We start from the raw sequence: 26691 nt of genomic DNA on the forward strand, positions 1-26691 counted from the left end.
GAAGACACTGCTGATTACTCCGTGAGGGCTGCATTGAACTCATCGGGCCCTGGAGAGACCATTCCAAGCTGTGTGAAGACAGCAATGCCCCCACTGGGAATTTGCTTATAGGCTGAACTGCCGTTAACAGGTGAGGCATGTCTGACCCAATAAGGAGCAATGGCTTCACCCTGTCCACAGGAGGCAGTGGCAGATACTTTAGGTGTCGATAAGCTTTTTGGAGAGCAGCCACTGGGTAATTGTGCTCCGCAAGACATAGACCATTTTCAGTGAATGCATTGTGTATAACAAAGTTCTTCATAGGCTTGGGTACTGAAGACACTTCAAAAGAAACGGATGCCCCTTCAAGTTCAGGGTGACACAGCTGAAATGTCTGTAAGGGGGCAACTCCTTCTTTCACGTTGTCATTATGGGGTATTGTTTGTAGAATTTTTAGGAAAATAATGAATTTAATAAATTTTATAATAAGGCGGTAACATAACAAAATGTGGAAAAAGTGAAACGCTGTGAATACTTTCCGGATGCACTGTATCTGCTGCATGGGCCACATCTCCAGCAGCGCTTTCCCTCTTTAATCCAAGTGACAATCTGGTCCATGGTTTCTTTTTAAATTGGTCGCAAGAGTTAAGGTATGGTTCCTGTTGTCACAATGGGGACAATGCGGCTTTGGCTTGGAACTGGATTTAAGGGCTACGGATTCAAGGGCTAAGGATTCAAGGGGCTTTGCACTTTTGTCATTGGTCAAAAAAACTGGTGTTGACCGCTCCTTTGGATTGGTGAATGCCCTAGCCTTGTAATAAAACTTGGACGAGTCACTCTAAAACAAGGTAGCAGCTCGGCTGGCAATACATTTCGCTTGGGACTTGATCTCTAACCAGGCCGCCAGATCAGGAAGCATGTAGGTTTTGTCTGTACCTGTCTGGATAATACCCCTGCTTAGGCCGTATTCCTCAAAGCCATCACAATACTTGTACTGCTATCTCTGTGAGCAGTACAAGTATTGTACAATCTGTTGAGTAACCAAAGCTATCTCTGTGAGCAGTACAAGTATTGTACAATCTGTTGAGTAACCAAAGCTATCTCTGTGAGCAGTACAATACTTGTACTGCTCACAGAGATAGCTTTGGTTACTCAACAGATTGTACAGTGGCATTTTTAACAAACCAAAACTGGTAGCATGGGTTGTAGGGTGCCATAAGATGATGCAATCAGTATCTCACACCAGGGTGTGTTGGGTAGCCACCATAGGGCAGAAGCAAGTCTGAAAAGGGATGAGTTTAGCTAGGGACATTTGGTTTCATAGCTGATGCCTGATGGCTGGTGAACTGAGGCTGGACTGACCCGGGAGGTGCTACTGCATGGCCTAGTCGTGAAGTATCTGCATGTGAAGGTGGCACTGGATGATGGGAATGTAGTGTGCGGTAGACATGCATGTGTGGTCACAGGAGGAATCCCTATCTGCTGTACTGCATATGGATTTGCAGGTAAGTGGCTGTGCTGCCGTGGCACGCTGCTGTAGCAGATAACATACTTGTATTTATGGAGTGTGCAGCAATGGACACGACTGCAGTTCCTGAAGGTGTTTGAGGAGCCACAAGCCACAATCGATGTTGGTAACACAGAGGGAGCTGGTGCATTTATAGGGAGAGTTTGAGATATGTTAGAGTCTGGTGATGCGACTGCTTGTAGCGACATGTGGAGCACTGCTGTAGATGATGCAGTCACAGCATCAGTAATAGGTGAAGCAGTGGTCACTGATTCAATATTGGTTTGATGTTTTTTTTGTTAGGCCAGTGGTGGCTCAGTGGTTAAGGCTCTGTGTTACTGACCAAAAAGTTGGGGGTTCAAGCCCCAGCACTGCCGAGATACCACTGTTGGGCCCTTGAGCAAGGCCCTTGACCCTATCTGCTCCAGGGGTGCTGTTTCAGGGCTGACCCTGTGCTCTGACCCCAGCTTAGTTGGGATATGCTAAAATAACTGCATTTCATTGGCTCTGCACAATGACAATAAAATGTTAATCTTAATGTTGCTCTCAATCTGGCTCGAAGGACCATTTAATGTAGTTATGCCCCACAACAATTTTGATTCAGCTGATTGAGGTGGCCAAATATGGACAAGATTCCAGTCAGAGAATCGAGAGTTGGAGAAGAGATTCTTAGTTCAGATGCATTTATTGAATAGTCTCGCTTATTGGTCCAGTGCTGATATTATGCACATCTGTGATATGCTTCTGTGATATGGTAATTTTGCATAAACGCATTACACAGAGCAAAACAAACAGCTGCATAGACAAAGATCAGCACTCATCTCTCCCGTGTGCAACACTGGAAATGGAACGTCCAGGAAACAATGACTGAACTTTGGTTAGTAGGACATGCTTTCTGACAGCAGATCAAAAGCATAGTCAAATGTTTGGTTTACTATTTTCTCATAAATTTTTATTTTTTTCCAATTCGCAATCTGTTTAGATTAGCTTGATTTAATCATTTCACTCTGGCATCTATAAGGAAATACTTGTTAGCATTTGAAACACTGCCCAACTGCCCACCACGTAACTTGATGGCAGCTAGTGACAGTTAAGTGTCTATTTGTGTTTCAGAAACTGACCAGTGACACATGCCTGCTCAAGCTGCGTTCACACTGCCAGCTACTTTGTCGCTGCATGTCACCAGTGGCTGGCAGTTAGGTCGCTAGTGGTGTGTATGGAGAGTCTAAACAGCACTATTTCTTTACAATTAATATTATTATTAAAATATTAGGATCACGTGAGCTCTACCAACTTCTTTTGTATTTGATGTCGCTACTGAAAGTCGCTCTTCATTTGCATAAAGTAAAATATTTCTCAACTTTGTTGCGTCGCTGGCCATGCCCACATCCAGTTGCCAACGGTCGCTCCTGTTGCCGGAAGTCACCAGCTCTCATTGAATATGAATGAGATGAGGTTGTTCCCTGTCAAAAAGCTACACTTTGATGCTGCGCTGATTTAGCGCTTTGGGAACAACTTTAGGTGTGACCAGCTGTGAATATGTGTGCAACACATCAATGAAATTGACCAGAATTTATAGCCTCTGCTGGTGACATCATTGGATGCACCTCTAGCAGGGCTATAAAAAGATGCGTCACAGGTGCATCGTCAGATCTTTTGTCTTCAGATCATTCTGTGTGTGTTGTGCTTCTTGACTGTCAGACCTTTCAAATTTCCTCTGTTAGGAGTTAGAATTGTTAGGCAGTGTGCAGAAACCTTTCTCTTTCTCTTTTCTTTAAAAAAAAAGAAGAAAAAGAATGACTGATAAACAAAGCAAGCAGTGTGTGTTCCCATGTTTACGCTCTATGGCTCTATTGCAATCTGTTTACAGTCAAAATGCTTTGCACTCATCTCGCTTACTTCCAAGAGCCAGTGCCCACACTTTCATCGTGGGGCTCTCACATAGATCTGGCTGAGGAGTGAGAGACGGGTCCGTCCCTATCGCTCGCTCTCTCCCCAGATCCAGCTGATACTTCTCGTAAGCCTGAAGCGTGCTTCGGCGCCTCCTCGGTTCACGAGGGGGCCGCTGAACCTCTGAACATTCCACGCACAATAATAAAGATGCTGAGGAATTACTCGAGGTGGTTACTCGGGCTGTGGCCAGACTACAGTTAGACTGGCAACGCAAACAAGTGACCCCCAAATGCTCCAAACTAGAAGACAGATTTCTGTCTGGTGGCCAAGAAATAAATAAAAAGGAAGGGAACCCTATATCATATACCTTCCTTTCTTTGATGACCTCCATGACGAGGTCTCTCGTTCATGGAGGAAACCTAATACTTCCCGTATCTCCGTGCCCTCGACGTTGACATATTCGACTATCGTGGGTGCCGAGGCACGGGGGTATTCAGTGATGCCGCCGGTTGAAGAGACACTTGCAGGTTATCTCTTGCCTGGCTCGGTATCATCACTAAAGAGACCCACTCTCCCCACAAAGCCATGCAGGAGCACCTCCACGCTTGTGTGGAAGGCTTATCAGGCAGCAGGTCAGGCTGGTGCAGCCCTGAACACTATGGCAGTTTTACAGGCGTACCAGGCTGATCTGTTGAAGGACCTGACTGCGGGCACCACGGTCAAAAAAGAGGCTTTCTCTGAGCTTCGTCGAGCCACAGATCTGTCCCTCCGCACGACCAAGCAGACGGCTCACGCCATTGGCCGGTCTATGTCTGCTTTAGTCAGTGCGGAGCGACACTTATGGCTCAACCTGTCGGGCATCAGAGACAAGGACAAAGTTTTCATTCTCGATGACCCGGTTTCGCCTCTGGCTTATTTGGTGAAGCTATGAATGTAGTTATCACCAGGTTCCAGGAGGCAAAGAGTCACGAGGAAGCCTTCGGGCAATTCCTTCCTCGCCACACTCAGGGGGATGGGCCGTCAGGTGTTTCTATATGGGTTCTAAGAACAGTAGAAAAAGGCTACAGAATTAAATTAGATCGCCTCCGCATTTCAATGGAGTGGTCTCCACTACCGTGAAACCGGAACAAGCATGTCTACTGTGGAAAGAACTGCAAAATCTCTTGGTCAAAGGGAAAGAGTCAGGTTACTACAGCAGATACTTCCTGGTTCCCAAGAAGGGTGTGGGTTGCATCCGATCTTAGATCTTCAAGGCTTGAATTGCTCAGTCAGGGCATTCAAGTTCAAGATGCTAACTATCAAGACGGTCGTGTCCCAAATCCAACATGGACGCATACTTTCATATAGAAATTCTGCCACAACACAGGAAGTTCCTGAGGTTCGCTTTCGGGGGCGAAGCCTTCCAATATCGGGTTCTTCCTTTCTGCCTAGCCCTATCACCCCGCACATTCACGAAATGCATGGATGCATCACTGGCTCCTTTGCGACTCCGGGGCATCCACATTCTGAATTACATAGACAACTGGCTGATACTAGCACAGTCCCAAGAACTGGCAGTTCAGCACAGGGATATTGTCTTAGCTTATCTGGTTTCTCTGGGTCTGAGACTCAACGTCAAAAAGAGCGTTCTCTCTCCCACTCAGGAAATTACCTATTTGAGAGTTGCATGGAATTCAATCACGATGTGGGCACAATTGTCTCCCGCTCGAATCGTGTCCATTCAGAACACCCTGAGCAAAGTCAGTCTAGGCCAAGGTTGCACTGTTCATCAGTATCAATGAATACTAGGTCTCATGGCATGTGTCCTCTGTGATCCCTTGGGACCATTTCAGTTGTGGCTCAAAGCCAGGGATTTCATCCAAGGGCCAGTCCCCTAAGGCTAATAAGGGTTACGCGCTGCGCGCTTCGTACCCTTTCTATGTGGTTCAGACCCCGGTTCCTTACTTTGGGTCCCACTCTAGGTGCGTCTTGTCGTAACAAGTTGCTAATGACAGACGCCTCCCTGACGGGCTGGGGAGCAGTCTTAAGTTATCGTCCAGCTCAAGGGGAATGGGAGGGTCATCAGTTCGATTGGCACATCAACTGCCTTGAGTTGATGGCTGTATTTCTGGCCCTGAAATACTTCCTCCAGCATTTGAGAGGCTGCTATGTCCTGGTGCGGGTGGACAACACAGCAGCAGTCTCTTACATAAATCATCAAGGAGGTCTACGTTCACGCCAGCTGAACACTCTGGCATGTCAAGTCAAGTCAAGTGGTTTTTATTGTCGTTTCAACCATATACAGTTAGTACAGTACACAGCAAAACGAGACAACGTTCCTCCAGGACCATGGTGCTACATAAAAACAACAAAGGACCAACACAGGACCACATGAGACAACACAACGAAATAAAATACCTATATAAAAAACCTATATATACCTATATAAAGTGCACGTGCAAACATGTGCAAAAAGTACGGGACAGTACAACAAATTTCTGACAATGAACAGGACAATAGCCAGTGCAGCGCCGACCAGTACTCAGTAGTGCAAAAAGATGACAGTTTCTAAAAATGTAAACATAACATACTATGAGATAGTGTTCTATGCACATAGCAGTTATTGAGGTAGCAGACAGTTATAAAGTGACAGTAATTAAAGTGCAACTCAGGACACGTGTGTGTCAAACCAGTCTCTGGGTATTGAGGAGTCTGATGACTTGGGGGAAGAAGCTGTTACACAGTCTGGCCGTGAGGGCCCGAATGCTTCGGTACCTCTTGCCAGACGGGAGGAGGGTAAAGAGTTTGTGTGAGGGGTGTGTGGTGTCGTCCACAATGCTGGTTGCTTTGCGGATACAGTGTTTTTTTGTAAATGTCTTTGATGGAGGGAAGAGAGACCCCAATGATCTTCTCAGCTGTCCTCACTATCCTCTGCAGGGCTTTGCAGTCCGAAACGGTGCAAGTCCCAAACCAGGCAGTGATGCAGCTGCTCAGGATGCTCTCAATAGTCCCTCTATAGAATGTTGTGAGGATGGGGGTTGGGAGATGTGCTTTCCTCAGCCTTCGAAGAAAGTAGAGACGCTGCTGGGCTTTCTTGGTGATAGAGCTGGTGTTGAGGGACCAGGTGAGGTTCTCCGCCAAGTGAACACCAAGGAATCTGGTGCTTTTGACGATCTCCACAGAGGAGCCGTCGATGTTCAGCGGAGTGTGTTCACCTTGTGCTCTCCTAAAGTCAACAACCATCTGTTTTGTTTTGTCGACATTCAGGGACAGGTTGTTGGCTCTACACCAGTTCGTCAGCCGCTGCACCTCCTCTCTGTATGCTGACTCGTCATTCTTGCTGATGAGACCCACCACGGTCGTGTCATCGCCGAACTTGATGATGTGATTCGAGCTGTGCATTGCTGCACAGTCGTGAGTCAGCAGAGTGAACAGCAGTGGACTGAGCACACAGCCCTGGGGGGCCCCAGTGCTCAGTGTGGTGGTGGTGGAGATGCTGTTCCCGATCCGGACTGACTGAGGTCTCCCAGTCAGGAAGTCCAGGATCCAGTTGCAGAGGGAGGTGTCCAGGCCCAGCAGGTTCAGCTTTCCAATCAGGTGCTGGGGAATGATTGTGTTGAATGCTGAGCTGAAATCTATGAACAGCATTCGAACGTATGAGTCCTTATTGTCTAGGTGGGTGAGGGCCAGATGGAGGGTTGTGGTGATGGCATCGTCCATTGAGCGGTTTGAACGATCACGCAAACTGCAGTGGGTCTAGTGAGGGGGCAGCTGGGTCTTAATCTGCCTCATGACGAGCCTCTCGAAGCACTTCATGATGATGGGTGTAAGTGCGACGGGACGGTAGTCATTGAGGCAGGACACTGAAGACTTCTTTGGCATGGGGATGATGGTGGTGGCCTTGAAGCACGTTGGAACGACGGCGCTGCTCAGAGAGATGTTGAAGATGTCGGTAAGAACATCTGCTAGCTGGTCTACACATCCTCTGAGCACTCTGCCAGGAATGTTGTCTGGTCCAGCAGCCTTCCGTGGGTTGACTCTACGTAGAGTTTTCCTCACATCTGCCGTGGTAAGACAGAGCACCTGGTCGTTGGGAGGAGGGGTGGACTTCCTCGCCATCACGTCGTTCTGCACTTCAAACCGAGCGTAGAATTTGTTCAGCGCATCTGGAAGGGAGGCATCTTTGTCACAGGCAACTGATGTTTTCCTGTAGTTGGTGATGGCCTGGATGCGCTGCCACATGTGCCGCGTGTCACCGCTGTCCTGGAAGTGACTGTGGATTCTCTGGCCATGTGCGCGCTTTGCCTCTCATGTCAGATTCTCCTTTGGGCCCAGGGCAAGCTCCTGTCAGTCAGGGCAGTTTATATCCCTGGATGCCTGAATGTGGGAGCAGATTTACTGTCCAGACAGAAAATACAGACAGGGAATGGAAACTCCACCCGGAGGTAGTGGAACAAATCTGGGTGACATATTACAGGGCAGAAGTGGAAATCTTTGCCTCTCAACAGACAGCGCAATGTCCCCTCTACTTCTCTCTGAGTCACCCAGCACCCCTGGGCACATACATGGCCCAGAATGCGCCTGTATGCGTTTCTCTGCTCCCGGGAGTCTTGGCCAGAGTTTGCCAGAAAGGGTCCTGCCTCTTCCTGAGAGCGCCACGCTGGTCGAACAGGGTATGGTTCTCGGAGATAATGTCTCTCCTCGACGGCTCACCTTGGGCGATTACGGACAGGAGGGACCTTCTGTCTCAGGCGCAGGGGACATTATTTCATCCCCGGCAAGAGTTTGTGGAAACTTCATGTTTTGCCCCTGAAGGGTACCAACTGAGGGACACTGGGCTTTCACCTGAAATTGTTGAGACCATTCTAAGTGCTAGGGCTCCCTCTACTAGAAGAAGTTACGCCAGTAAATGGGGTGTCTTTGAAAGATGGTGCAGTGCACATAATGCAGATCCAGTTAACTGACAGATTTCTTCAGTTCTGGACTTTCTTCAAGAAAAATTATCAGCAGGCACATGCCCTGCCACTCTCAGGGTTTACATGGCCGCTCTTGATTGATGGGATGCTGTTGGGGAGACATCCTCTCATTCGTGGAGCCATGCAACTGAGACCTCCTGCTAGGACCAGGATACCTTCATGGGATTTAGCAATAGTCCTTGAGGGTCTGGTTGAGACTGGATGTATGTATGTGCCCTTCGAACCTCTAGAGTCAGCGTCTGATAAACTTCAGACTCTCAAGATGGTTTTTCTTATGACAATTACTTCTCTAAACATAATTGGGGATCTACAGGCTCTGTCTGTCTTGCCAGCCTGCTTAGATTTTGCCCCAGGAATGGCTAAAGCAATTTTACACCCTCATCCTGACTACCTGCCTAAGGTTCCTTCCTCGACTGTACATCCGGTCACTCTTGAAGCCTTGTGCCCCCCGCCGTTTACAATGCCGGAGCAGGAAGACTTCAAGGACTTTGTCCAGTCAGTGCCCTTCAGACTTATGTCCACCGCACTAGACAGTGGCGTAAGTCAGGGCAACTATTCATTTGCCAACAACATTGGGTGAGGGAAGCTATCGCCCTGGCCTACGAGGCGTGCGGTCAAGCTTTGCCAGTAGGTATCAGGGCTCACTTTACCAGAGGGGTCGCCTCCTCTAAAGCCTTGGCTAGAGGTGTCCCTCTGAAGCATGTTTGTGATGCGGCAGGCTGGTCCTCTCTGCACACATTCATTCGATTTTATAGTTTGGATGTTCATGCCACTCCGGGCTCTTATGTCCTTGAGTCAACATCTCAAGCTCATGTCTGAGACCTCTCGCGCTCTTGTGAGTACAACAACACAACCGTAAGGGATCTCGTTCCCAAAGTGCTAAATCAGCGCAGCATTTTTGACAGGGACAGCTTTTTGACAGGGAACATCTCGGGGTTATTTAACTGTAACCCCTGTTCCCTGATAAAAGTGTAACGAGATGCTGCACTTCATTGCCACACTGGGATGCCCCAGGACTGCTCTTCAGACAAAATACCTGACGATGCACCTGTGACACATCTATTCATAGCCCTGCTACAGGGGCATCCAATGATGTCACCAGCAGAGGCTATAAATTCTGGTCAATTTCATTGATGTGTTGCACACATATTCACAGCTGGTCACACCTAAAGTTGTTCCCAAAGCGCTAAATCAGAGCAGCATCTCGTTACACTTTTATCAGGGAACAGGGGTTACAGTTAAGTAACCCGAGACGTTTTGTTGCTGCGTGTCGCTGGCAGTGTGAACACAGCTTCACCGAGTGCTTATAATTCTACCAAAGACTTGCAGCATGGAAAATATGCACGTACAGTAACAAAGAGAAGCATCATATGTTAAGATAACGGTGGAAGCACATTACCCTGCCCGACGCTGACATGGTTATGCCACTTTCTGACTAACCACCGCAACCCCTTAACAAAATGGCCATGCTGTTTTTTATTTAATCCTTTATTTTAACATTCAGTTCACAGTGTGGTACAACAAAATGATGTATTAAGAATAACAGCAATATAAAGAATAGTAAAAGAAAATACTTAACCAACACCATAACTCGAAACAGAAACAAAAATTAAAAAGTAACTATAATAATAAACAAGAAAGAAAAAAAGAGAAAGAAAGAAGGCATTACTTAAATTAAAAGAAAATTACACATTAAAGTAAAAAGTTTGTAGCCCTTGCAAATTGTACATGTTCTGAGTGCTTTTTTGTTAAGAGAAGATGACATTGTGATCAAATACTGTTTTATCTCTTGTAAGAATACCAAAAAAATAGGTTTACAATTCAAAAACTTACATTTACGAATATAAAATCTACTTAGGAGAATAATAACATTTATTATAAAGCAGGCATTTGATCTGCTTCAACAAATCCAAAAATAACAGTTTTAGGATTAATTGAAAAACTCAATTAATGCAAGATATTGTTGGAGATAAACAAACTATCATCTTTCCAAAATTCCAAAGAATAACTGCACAACCAAAACAAATGAAGAGAGGTTTCAGTGTCATTCTGACAAAAAGAGCAATTAGTGTCTAAATCAGATCTAAATTTTTTCTTTAAAAACATTTTGACTGGATAAATTTTATAAATACACTTAAAAGATATTTCTTTTAATTTTTTTGTGAGGAAAAAGCTTTTTTTGCATGGACCATATATTTTTCCATTATTTAAATTATCTGTAGCAAACTCTTTAGGAGTTACAAGTATATTATATTCTGAAAGAAATTCAGTATACCTAAAAAGCAAACCTTCGTTATTAAAGAGCTGTCTAACAAGAAATATTCCATTACTGAACCAGTAATTATAGAACAAAGATTAATTCTTAACCCTGGAGAACCAAATTTGGCCGCTGTTAATTGCTGCTACCCAAAATGAACAAAAAAATAAAAATTGTCAAATTTAACTTCAAAAGCCCACAGTGCCACTTCCAGCCCCTGCATAGAGACACCTAGTGGATGAATATTGAACTCACAAGTGCCAGAGTGGTAGTAACAATATGGCTGACCACATGCTGTTTTGTTGAGCTGGAAACCTATCCGAACAAAATCGTCTTCTCAGCAAACCAGCGGTTGGTAAAATTGTGTATTTTTTGTTAATCTATTTAGTACTAGCTTGCAGAATGCCTAGAAGTACGTTTTATATTATTTTTGGATAAATTAGCGACTCTGAGCTAGTTCAAAAAATGATGGGCCAAAAATGACCCTCTGGGTGTATGGGTTAAACAAATGTCGGGTCAAAAATGACCCTTTGGTTCTTTGAGTGACTTTGATGGAGAATGGTGACAGTCCTGTATTTGGCTAAAGCCTTGAAATAATTTCATTTGTATAATATATTTTACTAAGTTACCTCAGTAGTACAGGGCCAGAGACTAATAAAGCAGTATATATTTTCAGGGAGTATGGCCGCTCCCTTTTCAGGACAGGGAAAGCAACAGAGAAAGATCACTGTCATACAAGTATTGGAGCAACTTGAAGCTGATGATAGTGACTTTGGCCCAGAATTGGACAGCCATAGCGATTCTGATGAATTGTTTCAACCGCATGAAAGTGATGGTAGTGAATCTTCTGCCCAAGACAGTGACTCGTCCAATGACTCGTCCAGTGATGAAGATGTGCCATTTGCCGAGACTGCTAGCCCACAGATGGAGCCAAATCGTGCGCAAAAAGCGTACAGTTGGCTGAAAGAAAGGCTTTGAGTTGCCTGATGTGAACTTTCAAGGTGAACAGGTTGAGTCGTACCAGGATGCCACGACAGACACGCCACTGGTTTACTTTCGACGCTTTGTTTCCCTTGATATGTTGGAAAATATTGTTGAGCATACCAATCAATACAGTGTTCAAAAGCATGGGAAATGTGTAGACACTTCAGTAAAGGAGATAGAACAAGTTCTAGGAATGTATTTTAGGATGGGATTAGTTCAAATGTCTGGAGTACGTCAGTACTGGGAAAGTGAAGTTCGTTATGGGCCTGTGGCAGACGTAATGAGTCGCAACCGATTCAACCTGCTACTCTCTTGTCATCCACTTTGTAGACAACGAAATGTCCAGTGAAGAAGTAAAAAAGGATCGACTTTGGAAACTGAGACCATTTTTGGATTCTTTTCGGAGACAATGTCTGACTATAACTCCTCGCCAAAAACAGTCCATCGATGAGATGATGGTGCCGTACAAAGGGAAATTTGGTTGCATAAGGCAGTACATCAAAGGGAAGCCACATCCGTGGGGATTCAAAGTGTGGGCGCGCTGCTGTGTCACTGGCCTCCTGCACGACTTGCCTCTCTTTTTTTTTTTTCACGACTTGGAAAAGGTGGTGGCAATGAACAAAAAGGGAAGAGTCAGTTGGGAGTTGATGGAGACATTGTGGTGAAGCTATGCGAATCGCTTGCAGAGAAAGTACATTTCCTGATTTTCGCTGACAATTTCTTCACTTCGATGCCCCTCATTGAGAAATTATTGGCAAAGGGAATCTACTACACAGGAACTGTGCGAAAAAACCGTATGTCGATGTGCAACCTGATAACGGACAAAGACCTGTCCAAGAAAGGCCGTGGATCCTATGGTTATCGAATCGAGTCCAACACCAACACTGTTTGTTTGAAATGGCAAGACACGAAAGCAGTCAGTTTGATGTCAACATATGCTGGACCAGAGCCTTTTGGAAAAGCTTGGCGCTGGGACAAGTCCAAAAAAGAGTACACCAACATTGATCAGCCGAATATCATCAAGGAGTACAACGCTTCCATGGGAGGAGTAGACATGCTGGATGCGCATCTTGCACGCTGTAAATTTCGCATCAGGACCCGCCGCTGGTATATGATACTTTTCTGGCATTTCTTGTCTGTTGCGGTGATCAACGCATGGCTTCTTTACCAGCATGACTGTGAGGCACAGGGAATCACTGGATCCAAAGTACTCAAACTTCGCAAGTTTCAGGGTTTGGTTGCTCAAGGCTTGGTTGAAGTTGGAACAGCAAGAAGGCGGGGTAGGCCACCAACTCCTGGCCGCTCCTCCCCGCCACCACCAAGATTTGTTCAAGTTTATCAGAGTGCAGATGTTCGTTTCGACCAAATCGCCCATTGGCCTGTCAAGGAGGAAAATCGCAGTCGATGTGCTGTGTGCAAGGACCTCAAAACTGAAATGCACTGTGAAAAATGTGCAGTTCCTCTCTGCATCAACAAAATAAGAAATTGTTTCAAAGACTACCACAATGTCTAGTGTGAGTTCCTCTCTCTAGCAGATAAGCAAAGACCCATGGTGTTAGTTCTTTTCAGGTAGTGATTTTGGCCTTGTGTTCTTGTTTCCATTGGCCAAAGTGTTTGTACATTTGAAATCCAGTTCTAACATGCAACAAATAAAGTAAAAAAAAAACAAAAAAACATTGTTAAATGTAGCTGTGTGGTTGACTGATTATTTTCCTAAATTTAAAATAGTTTGCATTGACAGTGTTTGTTATTATGATTCTTTGAAATGATATGCCTAAAGCCCAATGAGTCAAATTTGGCCCTAATCCTAAATTAGGGAATAAAGGGTTAAAATTAAAAAAGTGGATATTTTGGTGTTCAGTGAACTTACAGCAGTAATTTAATGCATAGTTCATAATTTTCCAAAGAAGAAAAAGGTTCTTGGGTTCTCCAGGGTTAAATAAAATGTTCCTATTGTTCCATATAACACCAGTGAGGAGAAAGGTTATGCTGGTAGGCCTAAATGAAAATCCATACCAAAAGAACTTGTTGGTGAAAGTTAGATAGCTTGTCAGGGAGTTTTTGAATTTCATTGTTACATAAAAGAACAAACTTTGCGCCAAGAAGTTGTGAGAAGTCAAGCTGAGGGAAAATATTCCAAATAGAGGTGGTATTTTTAAGGAATCGGTTGCGGCCATGCTGTTTCGGTGTTGACCGACGACTGACTGTGACGTCATTGAGTGATCGATGATTGACTCATTTTTCATCCATACGGCTTATTCATTCCGGAACTCTTTATCCAATGGAAGGCGGGTAATCCTTAAAGTCTCTTCTGAAAACATCTGATTAGATTAAAACAGTTTCTATATGTGAGTCCTTTATTTACATGATGTTTAGCCTTCCCCATGGCTGTATTGTTTTTCTCTTTATATATGTATTAATTTAAGTTTTGACTGTACATTGACTTTTGTTTGAATCTTAATACAAAAAATAAATTGAGAGTCCATAGCATTTCTTGTTGCCTTTATTTAATCTGCCTTTTATTCACCTTAATGGTGTTTTAGGTGGACTACACAAAACGTTTTTGTTGTTGTTGTTGCTTTTAACCATTATTATTCGAGATTGCTAAATGCAAGTAGATGCCACATTTTAAAAGCCAACCGTAGGTCATTTATTTCATATGGCTTTTAATTTATACAACAATTGGTGCACGCGCAACAAAAATGTGATATGTTCCCTTACACGGCATAAACACAAAGCGTTTGAAAATACCGTAAATATGTTACAAGGGACAATATACTACCGTCCAAAACACGAGAAATACATGAGTGTAAAATACATCCTCGTTGAGGGCACGAGTGAGTGTCGTGGCGGATGTGATGTGTGTTGTTGTTGTTACCGGAAACCACTCACACACGGACAGACAGGGGATGTACTTGTGCTGATACTGGAAAGTGCGTCAGTAACTGCGCTGGGGTTTTTGTGATACTTCAACATGAAAATGAGGTATTGTGCCGTCGTTTGTCTGTGTATATATGTGTAGACGTATGTCATATTGACTAAGATTTTATTTTCCTGAGCTCTGTTTTGTTGAAATACAGCTGGTTAGGGAGCATGATTAGACTTATTCCTCTTATCTCGCGGCCTCACAGTTTGACATGACTTAAGACATTATCGATGTGTTTTTCTGGAGAAATAAAGGCCAGATAAGTTGTCGACTTGGGACCACTGCACATCGATTAAATGGCCATAAGTCAAGAAGCTACATTTTGTCGTGTCAAAATGGTTTGTTATTGTTTAGCCAGATTGCTAAAATACGCTAAACCTGCTAGCAAGCCACATAAGTTACCACTAGCTTAGCTAAGATAGAAAACTTGATTTATATAGATAATGTACAGTGTAAATGTGTAACATATATATATATATATATATATATATATATATATATATTAGTATATAGTTTAAGACATACTTTACAAAACTATACTTACATTTTCTCGTTATATTGTGACATTGTTATGTTGTCAGAAGTGTCTACTAACTTAAGCCTGTTGGAAAACATTTGTTTATATAGGCTATATAGAGAAAAATCGAGTGTTAGTATTTTGACAATCATATGAACGTATAGCTTTTTAATCTGTTGCTAAATTATTAAATGCCATATATTGATTAATTTAGTAGTGAAGTGGATCATTTTATTTTTTGGAGTGGTGACCTTTGAATTGTCAGGCAAATTAGTCTGGCGGAAGTTTGAAATAAATATCTTAGATAATTTTTTTGTTTGTTAATAGGTTAACTATTTGCGTAAATATGAAACAGTTGTCTACATCAAATGTGACGTTAATAATAATACATAAAGTCAGAAGTTTACATACACTTGGGTTTAAGAAATTAAAACTCATTTTTTAACCACTCCACAGATTTCATATTAGCAAACAATTGTTTTGGCAAGTCGTTTAGGACATCTACTTTGGGCATGACATGAGTCATTTTTCCAAAAATGTTTACACACAGTTTGTTTCACTTTTAATTGATTATATCAATTCCAGTGGGTCAGAAGTTTACATATACAAAGTTAACTGTGCCTTTAAGCAGCTCCAGAAAATACTACCAAGACTTTAGGCAATTAGTTCTGAAAGGCTAATTGGAGTGAATTGGAGGTGTACCTGTGGATGTATTTTAAGACTTACCTTCAAACTCAGTGCCTCTGCTTGACATCATGGGAAAATCAAAAGAAATCAGCCAAGACCTCAGAAAAACAATTGTGGACCAAGTGTGGTTAATTCCAGGGAGCAATTTCCAAATGCCTTAAGGTACCACGTTCATCTGTACAAACAATAGTACGCACGAATAAAATAGGGTTGTAAATCAGACATTTCATAACAATACGATTTTATATCGATTCTCTCGGCCTACAATCCAATATTAGACTGTTGTGATACGATTTTGATATGATGTAATTCAGGGCCCTGCGATCGATATTCCGATATATGTGCCTTTTTTTTACACAATAAATTATTTTATTTGCCATCAAATGCAACCAAAATATAATTTGGATATTTTATTGAGCTCTTTGGAAAGTACAAATTAGACATCCACTACAAAATAAGGTACTTCAGAAAAATTATACAGATAATAAAAAAAAAAATAACATCACACACAAGTGATCATCAATTGTTTGAATACGTCTTATTTTTCAGTTTAATCCAATTCAAAGTATTTACATACCCATGACTTGTTTCCAACTATCCGTGCTATCCACGGTTTTCTTGGCCACAACCTCCACAGCTGTAAATGAAAAATTCTGTTACAGTTAACTGGGATTCATGTTTGTAAGGTGTTGATGCGTAGATGTTTAAAGCCTTATAACTGATGCTGGTGCTGAGCAGGTGATTTCTCTTTCCCTCATTAGTAGAGGTCGACCGATATTGTTTTTTTCAGGCCGATGCCGATCTTTTGAAATCCGGGTCGGCCGATGGCCGATTAATGCTGCCGATTTATTTTGGCCGATATTTGGCCGATATGTGCTTGTTTTTAACCTCTTATTTGAACCTTTTATTTGAAAGATATAATGTAACACAAATAATTACTTAAGATAGACAACATTTCTCAACAAATACATTTATTGAACACTTGACCAATCTGCACTTGTACACTTAAATTAAAAATGTATAATGTAAAAACATATTGTTTAAATAATGTATAACAAATATATTAAATAAACGAAGCAGGTGTTACGAGACACGAAGGTTGAGATCCAAATGCAGCTTTAATTAAGGGGCAATCCAGACACGTAATCCAATATTCAGAGCATCCAAGAGAAGCACAGGCATAACTAGGGATGGGTATCGTTAAGTTTTAATGGTACTACTATCTTATCGATCCTGCTTATCGATCCGGTACTTTAACGGTATTCTTAACGGTTCTTTTTTGTTTTATATATATATATATATATATATATATATATATATATATACAAATATAAACGTTATATAGGCACAGTGATTTAATTTCAGGAAGGTCTACTAACATTACTGTTCAGGTGTGGTCTAAAAAGAAATCTAATAAAGTAATCAATTGTAAAATAACACTGCACAGTTTATCATAGATAGATTAATGCTTATTAATGCAGAAGTTATTAATTCAAGTGATTTTCTCTTTGCCTTTTGTTGTTTGATTCGAAGTAATGGCTCAATCATCACATGTTCATTAGACTGCTTCCCCTTTAAGACCGAGTTCAGATCTAATAGACTCCTGATGCAGCATATTTTCTCCCCAACTATTTCCATAACTACGTCCATTTAAGACATAAACTGTGTTTAAGTGAATCTCCAAGCCGGTCGTTTAGACATATTTTTGTGTATAGTTGATCGTTTAGACGCGCACATGAAACCCAAAATAGCCTATACTTTGCTTGTCTCGCTGTGGTGTGTTTCGAGCACGCACGCCTTGGGAACGGTATCTCTTGCGCTCTTTTTATTATTAAACGCGTCCCGCAATTTAGCAACAGTAGCTAGACTGCATTTTACAACAATCACCGATCGTGCTGATTCTGACGTTAAGTTTGAGTTTTAGGGAGGAATGTCAGTGCACCGCTGTGAAGGGAAGGGAGTTGTGCTAGACAGAATGCGGCTTATGTATAAATATTATTTATATAATCTTTGGAAGGCGAAATCTAAAATAAAATCAGACTAATAATCACAGATCTAAACCAGGCTACGTTTGAATGTTTAGTTCTGTCACTCATTTAGCTGGGCTGTGTTGTGCTCGCTGTGGCCCTGCGTGAGCGAGATCTCTCTCTCTCTCTGACTGCGAATAGCTAAATTGCATCACAGACAAATGGTTTCATATTATTATACATAGAAATGGCTGGCGAGATAAAATAACTTTCTCTTTATAGCAATAATACATGTATTTTCTTAATTTCTCCAGTACCAACAGCAGAAGCGATAACGTCCGAGCTTACCAAAGCCAGTCCTTCAATAGCATATAGCGCGTTGGTATCTTTTTTATTACTTATTTCTCTGCATTGAGTGACAACCCTCTCAAATATAAGACACACAAACAGAACAAATAATAGTCTCAGATTCACTGTCTGTGATTGCAAATTTCTTGCTTAGGCCTACTTGTCATTGTGACATGATAGCAACCCTTCTGCTGTGATAATGCAACTTCAACTATGCTATCAATATCCAAAGTAGCCGAACGTCATGTCGCGTTTTTTCTCGAAGTTGGCAGTAACATATCAAAAGTTTTTAATTAAATATAAAGAAGTTATACAAATTTAATCCTTACTGTTTTCTCAAAGGAACTTAGCTCCTTCCTTAGGCAGTGGATGAGGTCTGCTCACTCTGCTGGAAAATGACTCTAGGGGCAGCGTGCGTCGAACACGTGTTCCACAACAACACTAGGCTGCCCACAGATGCGCCTGCCTAATAATCGGCTTGATATACTTGGATATTGGCCGATGCCGATTATGTTAAAAAATGCAAAAAATCGGCCGATTAATCGGTCGACCTCTACTCATTAGTGCTGTTCAGAATGTCGGCATTGTCAAGATGTTTCGCATGATGGTTGAACTGCTCCACGGTACTTTAAAATAGCAAAATCTGATGTAAAAATCGAAAGGGTAGCATGTGCAATGTTATCGATGAATTCCCAAACGAATCAGGCATGTGAGCCACTCTGCGTTTGTCACGAGAGCTCGCATTTTAAGGAATGCCTGGTTGACGTCCTCCCACTGATCCTGTCACTGGAGCTTGCGTTTCACGGGAAGCCCGGTTGACGTGTGCATGCCGCATGGATAACAGGGCACAATTTAGCTTCAAAGACCGTGTCTCACGTGAGAAGCATATTTAGCGCTCAAAGTGAAATGAATGTACTAAGGTTACTTCATCACCTGATGGAAATGCGTACAGATGTGGCTGACATTTGAGTATTAAAATAAAGGTACATCTTAAAAAATTCTATATCGATATTTACACATTGTATCGATAATATTGGATTGTTGGTCATTGGATCGATGAATTGTTACACCCTTAGTATAAACAACATGGGACCATGCAGCCATCATACCGCTCAGGAAGGAGATGCATTTTGTCTCCTAGAGATGAACGTAGTTTGGTGCAAAAAGTTCAAATCAATCCTAGAACAACAGTAAAGGACCTTGTGAAGATGCTGGAGGAAACAGGTATACAAGTATCTATAGCCACAGTAAAATTAGTTTTATATCGACATAACATAAAAAAGCCAGACTACAGTTTGCAAGTGCACATGGGGACAATGTGTATGTAAACTTCTGACCCACTGGTAACGTGATGAAAGAAATAAGGCTGAATTAAATAATTCTCTACTATTATCCTGACATTTCACATTCTTAAAATAAAGTAGTGATCCTAACTGACCTAAGACAGGAATATTTTCTATGATTACATGTCAGGAATTGTGATAAACTGAGTTGAAATGTATTTGGCTAAGGTGTATGTAAACTTCTGACTTCAACTGTGTGTTTGTGTGTGTGTGTGTATGTGTATGTATATGTATATATATATATATATATACAGTGAGGAAAATAAGTATTTGAACACCCTGCTATTTTGCAAGTTCTCCCACTTAGAAATCATGGAGGGGTCTGAAATTGTCATCGTAGGTGCATGTCCACTGTGAGAGACATAATCTAAAAAAAAAATCCAGAAATCACAATGTATGATTTTTTAACTATTTATTTGTATGATACAGCTGCAAATAAGTATTTGAACACCTGAGAAAATCAATGTTAATATTTGGTACAGTAGCCTTTGTTTGCAATTACAGAGGTCAAACGTTTCCTGTAATTTTTCACCAGGTTTGCACACACTGCAGGAAGGATTTTGGCCCACTCCTCCACACAGATCTTCTCTAGATCAGTCAGGTTTCTGGGCTGTCGCTGAGAAACACGGAGTTTGAGCTCCCTCCAAAGATTCTCTATTGGGTTTAGGTCTGGAGACTGGCTAGGCCATGCCAGAACCTTGATATGCTTCTTACAGAGCCACTCCTTGGTTATCCTGGCTGTGTGCTTCGGGTCATTGTCATGTTGGAAGACCCAGCCTCGACCCATCTTCAATGCTCTAACTGAGGGAAGGAGGTTGTTCCCCAAAATCTCGCAATACATGGCCCCGGTCATCCTCTCCTTAATACAGTGCAGTCAGCCCTGTCCCATGTGCAGAAAAACACCCCCAAAGCATGATGCTACCACCCTCATGCTTCACAGTAGGGATGGTGTTCTTGGGATGGTACTCATCATTCTTCTTCCTCCAAACACGGTTAGTGGAATTATGACCAAAAAGTTATATTTTGGTCTCATCTGACCACATGACTTTCTCCCATGACTCCTCTGGATCATCCAAATGGTCATTGGCAAACTTAAGACGGGCCTTGACATGTGCTGGTTTAAGCAGGGGAACCTTCCGTGCCATGCATGATTTCAAACCATGACGTCTTAGTGTATTACCAACAGTAACCTTGGAAACGGTGGTCCCAGCTCTTTTCAGGTCATTGACCAGCTCCTCCCCTGTAGTTCTGGGCTGATTTCTCACCTTTCTTAGGATCATTGAGACCACACGAGGTGAGATCTTGCATGGAGCCCCAGTCCGAGGGAGATTGACAGTCATGTTTAGCTTCTTCCATTTTCTAATGATTGCTCCAACAGTGGACCTTTTTTCACCAAGCTGCTTGGCGATTTCCCGTAGCCCTTTCCAGCCTTGTGGAGGTGTACAATTTTGTCTCTAGTGTCTTTGGACAGCTCTTTGGTCTTGGTCATGTTAGTAGTTGGATTCTTACTGATTGTATGGGGTGGACAGGTGTCTTTATGCACCTAATCGACCTCAAATAGGTGCATCTAATTTAGGATAATAAATGGAGTGGAGGTGGACATTTTAAAGGCAGACTAACAGGTCTTTGAGGGTCAGAATTCTAGCTGATAGACAGGTGTTCAAATACTTATTTGCAGCTGTATCATACAAATAAATAGTTAAAAAATCATACATTGTGATTTCTGGATTTTTTTTTTTAGATTATGTCTCTCACAGTGGACATGCACCTACGATGACAATTTTAGACCCCTCCATGTTTTCTAAGTGGGAGAACTTGCAAAATAGCAGGGTGTTCAAATACTTATTTTCCTCACTGTATATATATATATTTATTACACACATTATTGACATCAACTATATATATATTCGATGAGTGACAGAGAAATGTGTTCTGCTATATGGGCAGTTATTGGAAGTCTGTTGAAATGTGTTGTGTTAAAGAAAGACAGTTTTGTTTTTGAAGGACTCAGCTTGCTTTGAAATGTGCCGTGAGTCTCTTCGTGGTCAGGAATTTCCTGCTCTGCTTGCAGTACTCACACTTTTGTCTTATCACAGATCAAAGGGCTGAAGAGTGTGTTTGTTTAGATTAAAAGAAGAGAAAAGTCTGCAATGTGACAGAATATACGTGACAGTTTAGTAAAGGATTTTTTTTGAACATCTTCTGTTCCTCTAATAATTTGCAGTGCACTAGCCTATTTCCCCCTGGAATGATAGTCCTCTGCCAAACCAAACAAACAAAATATATCAATACCTTTTAGCCAAAGGAGGCCATTGCATTCAACTTTATGACCTTTACAGAAGAAAGTCATTTGTGCACTACCACTATTACAAAACAACCTACTCTGCCTAATCATTGTAGTTAGTGTTGTTAACTGTTCACAAGCACAGAGAAAATTCCTCAAATGCTTACTGTCTGAGATGTCACCATGTGAGTGTGAGACAGAGAACGTGTTAGTCAAACATGAAAAACATTTTGTACATTGCTTTTATTTTAAGCCTAATTCTTGTGGTAACATTGTGGATTGTGAATACATTGCTGCAGTTAGACTACAGCTGTAAATGGAGTAAACTGATACGTGCATGTACAGTATATTTATCCATTGGTATTGCTATTAAGTCTTGAGTCTTTTTTTTAAAAACATTGAGGGAACTATGATTTCGAGATGGTATTGCATGCCATTCTGAGATCAGATTTGACATGTGTTCTGTCCTTATGGGTTTAGTCTTCATTCATATAAATGCTTCAAAACATTAAAGGGATAGTTCACCCAAAAATGAAAATTCTCTCATTATTTACTCGCCCTCATGACATCTCAGGTGTGTATGACTTACTTTCTTCATCAGAACACATTTGAAGAAAAATATAAAAATATATTTGCTCAGTAGGTCCTTTAAATGCAAATGAATGGAGATTTCTCTTTTGAAGCTCCAAAAATCATAGACAGTCAGCATAAACGTCATCCATATGACTCCAGCTGATAATTTAATGTCTTCTAAAGCGATACGATCACTTTTCGTACGAAAAATCTTTTTACTATAATCCAATACTTCACAAGAGGGTGGAGTTCAAGCAGTCTCTCGTGTGACGTATTTGCACTGCCATGATACAGATGTAATCTTATGTTGTCCACCTGGGTAAGACATCCAGGATAAGCTCACAAACACACCATTTTGAGTAAAGAAATGGATAAATAAATACAAATCTATACCAAAACCAACCAAGCTACTGTTCAGTGTTCCTACTCCTCACTTGTAAACAGCAGTGCTCATCCGGCTTGACACACATGCTAAGATTCAGGCTCCAGACATCTGACTAAAATGGTCGCAAAAATAAATGATTGCGACAATAATTTAAAATCTATTATCTATTGGCGACAGTCGGGTTGTGTGTGTTTATATGCGTGTCAGATAACATATTGTGAGATATTGAATACATCTTTAGAACACACACAACCAGTGTGTCTCACGCTGCTTTTTCACATGTATGGAGCCAGAATGATCTAAATGCATTAAAATAGAAAATTATATGTTGCCAATTTTTACTGTCACACAATATTGCTGTTATCTCCACTTAACCTGCTAGTCATAATCAATTGTGTTAAACTGTAATTCATCGTAATTTTTGATGCTTTGTATGTACAGCCGTGGCCAAAAGTATTGGCAGTGACATAGTTTGTGTTTTACAAAGTTTTCTGCTTCAGTTGTTGTGGTATTGATACACATTGTTTCTAGATTATTGTGCAGAGTGATCAGATGCATTTTAAATAATTGTAAAAAGCTTCATTGGTTAACATTTTTTGCTTTATCACAAAAACCCAAATTTCCAACAGTTTTTTGGCCCTGGCACAAAATGACCAGCTAACATTATTTCACTAATCCTATCAGCAGTACCTGGGAAAGTGTGAATGAGTACTAGTCATATGAAATCACTCTATCATTCTGGGTGGATTATAAGAGCAGACTGATTGATATAAAAGGAGGGAAGAAGTGCTTCCAATCATTGTGTTCTTGTTCGCAAAGGTTTCCTAAAGAAATATGTGCAGCCATCATCGCTTTGCATCAAAATGGCCTCACAAGCAAGGAAATTGCTGCCAAGAATATTGCGCCTGAAAGAACCATTCACCGTATCATCAAGAACTTCAATGAGAGAGGTTCAACTGCAGTGAAGAAGACTTCAGGATGTCCCAGAGTGTCCAGGAAGCACCAGGACAGTGTCCTCCTGAGGAGTCAGGTATGGTATCGTGTCACCACCAGTGATCAGAGTTTGATCAATATTGGCAGCATGTTGGTGTGAGTGCATCTGCACACACATTGAGGTGAAGACTTTTGGACAATGGCCTGGTGTCAAGAAGAGCAGCAAAGAAGCCACTTCTCTCCAAGAAAAACATCAAGGACAGACTGAAATTCTGCAGTAAGTACAAGGATTGGACAGCAGAAGACTGATGCAAAGTTATTTTCGCTGATGAAGCCCCCTTCCGACTGTTTGGAACATCTGGAAAATTGATAGTCCAGAGAAGAAAAGGTAAACTCTACCATGAGTCCTGTGTCGTGCCAACAGTGAAGCATTCTGAAACCATCCATGTATGGGGTTGCTTTTCATTCAAGGGAGTGGGCGCTCTCACAGTTCTGCCCAAAAACACTGCCATGAATAAAGAATGGTATCAAAACATTCTGCAAGATCCATCCTGAAAAAAATTATCTACAAATACTGAAGCCAAACTTGGCAAAACCCAAAATGTATGTCACTGCCAATACTTTTGGCCATGGCTGTAGACTGAGAGGTGATCATGGAGGTGAACATTTTGAAGTAGTACAGCTAATGTTTTCAGTTTGTAGAATGTCTGGGCTTTCCTTGGATAAGGAGATATCCTTATTTCCATATTAAAGCTCTGACATTCTACACTCATCTTAGGTTAGCTGCCCGCATGACAATGAAAGGACAAACAAAAACACAACTTAAGTTGCCAGCACACCAACATATAATTTAAATCACCTTTGATTATTAACAGTTTTACTAGCAATGAAGCTGTTGCTGTCAATTCTATGAACTGAAAACATTAACTGTGCTACTTCTACATTTTCACCTCTCAGTCTACAAACAATGACAAAATATGATGCATTATATTTTGATTACGCAGTGACAGTCTTTAGTCCATTTTGTAACAGATTTTAATAAAAGCCTATAAAAATTAATAGACGATGCACTGGAACAACAAGATGCAATTCAGCAGCCAAAGACATTTGTCAGACATGTTGTTATTATATATACAGTAATTTACATGTCATTGCTCCTCAAGTACTTGATGAGTACTCATGTATTTAGTCAGAGAGTAGACAAAATGCCCATCCTTAGTGTATCCAAGATGGCGGCGCGGTAGCACGCAGCAGCCACTCCGGATCCACAATGGTGCTATTTTTGTTAAAAAAGCCCGACTTTTGCAACACATGGACATCGGAGCAACCGGTGTTCGTGTCTACCATCGCCAGACACTACTGAAATATAAGACTCATGCAAAAACCAAGCTGCATGATGTACTGCAGGAGGCGCTACGCGTACTCTGCTTGCTGCGGAGACCTGGCCTCCAGCCCTTGGCATCGCCTGATGCCGGTGGCCGGGGGAGAGGACGTCGTAAGCGGTGTGCGAGAAAGCGGAAGCGCGGAAAGAGGGTGGGGGTCCATGCTAGGCTAAAAACAAACCCTAGCCGGCCGGCTCTCCCGTCTATCCTGCTCTCAAATGTTTGCTCCCTGGACAATAAACTGGACTATATCCGACTCCAGCAGGCTACGCAGCGTGAGTTTAGAGACTGCTGCGTCTTTGTTTTCACGGAGACGTGGCTCAGCGACAGAGTTCCGGATGCCGCCATTCAGCTAGACGGGCTCGCCTCGTTTCGTGCCGACAGAAATACAGCTCTCTGCGGTAAGACTCGTGGTGGTGGCTTGTGTGTTTACATCAACACGGAATGGTGCAATAACTCTATGCTAGTCTCTAGTTACTGTTCATCGCTGTTGGAGCTTGTGACTGTTAGATGCAGACCTTTTATCTACCACGGAATTCACCACTGTTTGCATAACCGAGTTTACATTCCCCCAGCGCTAACGCTAAGGATGCGCTCTGTGAACTGTATGGGACTATGAGCTGAACTGCAGAACGCTCACCCCGACGGACTGTTTATTGTCGCCGGAGATTTCAACCATGCAAATCTCAAGACAGTGCTCCCTAAATTTCAGCAGTATGTGGACTTTGCAACGAGAGGGCTGAACGCGCTTGATCTTGTTTACACAAACATCCCAGGCGCTGCATCGGGCGGAGCCCCGCCCACACCTCGCTACTCAGACCACATCTCTGTTATGTTAATTCCAGCATACAGACCGCTCGTCAGATGCACAAAACCGCTTCAGAAGCAGGTGAAAACCTGGCCAGCAGGAGCCATCTCTGCTCTTCAGGACTGTTTTGAGTGTACTGACTGGCACATGTTCAGGGAGGCTGCAACATATGGCGATTCTACCAACTTGGAGGAATACACAGCATCAGTGACCAGCTACATCAGCAAGTGCATTGATGATGTCACTTTCTCCAAGACCATCACCACACGCTCCAACCAGAAGCCGTGGATGACTGCGGAGGTGTGCACGTTGCTGAGGTCCCGAGACTCCGCCTTCAGAGCAGGCGATAAGGCAGCCCTAAGAACAGCTAGGGCCAAACTGTCACGGCCAATCAGAGAGGCAAAGCGCGCACATGCCCAGAGAATCCACAGTCACTTCCAGGACAGCGGTGACACGCGGCACATGTGGCAGGGCATCCAGGCCATCACCAACTACAGGACAACATCAGTTGCCTGTGACAAAGATGCCTCCCTTCCAGATGCGCTGAACGACTTCTACGCTCGGTTTGAAGTGCAGAACGACGTGATGGCGAGGAAGTCCACCCCTCCTCCCAACGACCAGGTGCTCTGTCTTACCACGGCAGATGTGAGGAAAACTCTACGTAGAGTCAACCCACGGAAGGCTGCTGGACCAGACAACATTCCTGGCAGAATGCTCAGAGGATGTGCAGACCAGCTAGCAGATGTTCTTACCGACATCTTCAACATCTCTCTGAGCAGCGCCGTCGTTCCAACGTGCTTCAAGGCCACCACCATCATCCCCATGCCAAAGAAGTCTTCAGTGTCCTGCCTCAACGGCTACCGTCCCGTCGCACTTACACCCATCATCATGAAGTGCTTCGAGAGGCTCGTCATGAGGCAGATTAAGACCCAGCTGCCCCCTCACTAGACCCACTGCAGTTTG

The 26691-nt window shown here is 42.6% G+C and overlaps 1 protein-coding gene across 5 annotated transcripts in view; it reads left to right on the forward strand.

Moving 5' to 3' along the window:
• The first annotated feature begins 14447 nt into the window (after positions 1-14447).
• The window catches only part of tax1bp1b (Tax1 (human T-cell leukemia virus type I) binding protein 1b), a 52671-nt gene continuing 40427 nt past the window's right edge, over positions 14448-26691 (forward strand). For all 5 annotated transcript variants that reach the window (XM_052146655.1, XM_052146654.1, XM_052146656.1 and 2 more), the window contains exon 1: positions 14448-14560. The gene's annotated coding sequence lies outside the window, so the exon portion shown is untranslated. The remainder of the gene's footprint in view (positions 14561-26691) is intronic.

This window comes from Xyrauchen texanus, chromosome 17 (genome assembly GCF_025860055.1).
Source record: "Xyrauchen texanus isolate HMW12.3.18 chromosome 17, RBS_HiC_50CHRs, whole genome shotgun sequence".
NCBI lineage: Eukaryota > Metazoa > Chordata > Actinopteri > Cypriniformes > Catostomidae > Xyrauchen > Xyrauchen texanus.